This window comes from Limulus polyphemus, unplaced genomic scaffold (genome assembly GCF_000517525.1).
Source record: "Limulus polyphemus unplaced genomic scaffold, Limulus_polyphemus-2.1.2 Scaffold240, whole genome shotgun sequence".
Taxonomy (NCBI): Eukaryota; Metazoa; Arthropoda; class Merostomata; order Xiphosura; family Limulidae; genus Limulus; species Limulus polyphemus.
In genome coordinates, this window is record NW_013665850.1 from 615,055 (window position 1) to 616,928 (window position 1,874).

The following is a 1,874-nucleotide window of genomic DNA, read 5'->3' on the forward strand; positions in this document are numbered from 1 at the left end:
GCTGTTATGTTAAACTTATATTAAAGTTTTTCTTCATTACCCATTCAAGCCGTCTCCAGCCATTATTCTTCTGGGCATGTTTGAAACATATGTCACGTGATTACGAAGCTAGTCACGAGAGCATATTATGGCGCCACAGGTGTGGGGCCACTTGGCACCAAAAATACGTTTACGCTTCAGATCTTCCTTCTTGTCGTATAGTATCGAAAACGAATGTTGCGATGCTGTTTGGTTTAAAACTATGTCTATCTTCTGACTATTAAGTTTAGGGGTGAGTAAAACAATTTTTATTCATCAAGTACAATATTTGAAAGTTTATCAAATCACGAATAAAATGTAGTAGTTTTTAATTTTAATTGGTCGTTAAAAATTATAAACAGTGCTTGTTTCGTAAGAAATTGTTTTTGCATGTCTATTATAAGGCGATGTTGTAATAACAAAAAATACATGCTGTTTTAAGTCGGTAAGGGTAGAATACCTACGTTTTAAGCAATTCCATCCAGTATGTAGAAATAGATTGAGGTCATTGTAATGCTTTGTCTGTCTGTTTTTTTGTACACGTGTGATTTTCAAAGATGTAAGGAATAATTTGAGAAACTTCATCAAATTTTATTGAGTGTTGGATTTGTCAAGTTTCAAAAAGGGAAGATTCAAGAGCTTTCAGGCCTTCGTCGTGGGGAATGTTTGTGTAAAGAGAAGAAATGTCCAAACACTCTTCTCTGCACTATGGACGTCACTTCTCTTTACACAAACATTCCCCACGACGAAGGCCTGAAAGCTCGTGAATCAAATTTTATTAATAGTTTATAATATTTAGTTACAGGGAATTACAGTGAACTTGTGACAAGTTTCTTCAAAATATTGTGCTAATTTAAATTGAAAAATCGTAATGTACTTATTGACATATTACAGTAAAATTGCTTCAACATATTACTTCAAACGTAATTATACATGTAGCATAAGAACTTGATCACTAATTTGTACTTCCAGTTGGAAATATAACTAATTATTGATAATACTGATATACGAGTATTTAGACAATGTAGTCATCATTTCTTTTAAACTAAAACCCGATATTAATTGCGATTATAAAACATTTTCTCTACGACATGGGTCTCGCATTCGCAAAACGTAGTCAAGACCTATCAATTGAAAGATGTTTCTCTTTTATTCTAGTTTACACAAGTTCATTCATGATCAGCCTAAAGAAGTTTTGTGATAGTTTTTTGTAATAATAATATAAACCTGTTACTTTTATAAAATGAAAGACTTTTCTACTTAATTCATTACATTTTTAAGCGTGTGACCATCACACTATTAAGTAACCGTTCAATATCAAGAGGAATATTGTATGTATTTGGTAAAGCACAAAGTCTGAAAGAAAGCATGAAATATACACTGTAATACTTTTCTTGACTTCTATACAGTTAAAATCCCTGAACGTATTTTCTTTCTTTTTAGAAAACTCTAAATTGAAAGGATTATTTTTAATTTTGTTTACAAATATCTTGTGTTGAGTGACTCGAGCCTGTAATGACGTTGATATTAATAAATCAACATATAATTAGTTTATGATCGTTGATGTGAGAAACAGGTTTGATTTTCAACATCTTAAAACAGGTTTTATAATTGCGTAGTTATTGATGGGAAAAAAACAAGATTACATGCAAAAAAAGTAGCATTTCTGTACTTGAGGTAGTGAGGTAATATAGGTATGAAGTAACGATTTCTCCGTTCTTATTTGATTGGGACCTAGTATTCAACACCTTAATATAGGTATGAAGTAACGATTTCTCCGTTCTTATTTGATTGGGACCTAGTATTCAACACCTTAATATAGGTATGAAGTAACGATTTCTCCGTTCTTATTTGAT

At 31.5% G+C, this 1,874-nt stretch overlaps 1 protein-coding gene across 9 annotated transcripts in view; it reads left to right on the plus strand.

The window, feature by feature from the left end:
- LOC106478680 (sodium- and chloride-dependent glycine transporter 1-like) overlaps positions 1-1,874 on the plus strand; it is a 59,497-nt gene that overhangs the window by 13,842 nt on the left and 43,781 nt on the right. For 3 of the 9 annotated variants that reach the window (XM_022382320.1, XM_022382329.1, XM_022382328.1), the window contains exon 1: positions 153-271. The exons of 4 other annotated variants lie outside the window; for them this stretch is intronic. The gene's annotated coding sequence lies outside the window, so the exon portion shown is untranslated. Of the gene's footprint in view, positions 1-152; positions 272-1,874 lie in introns of those variants that run through there. 2 more of the 9 variants (XM_022382323.1, XM_022382321.1) reach the window with 2 other exon arrangements.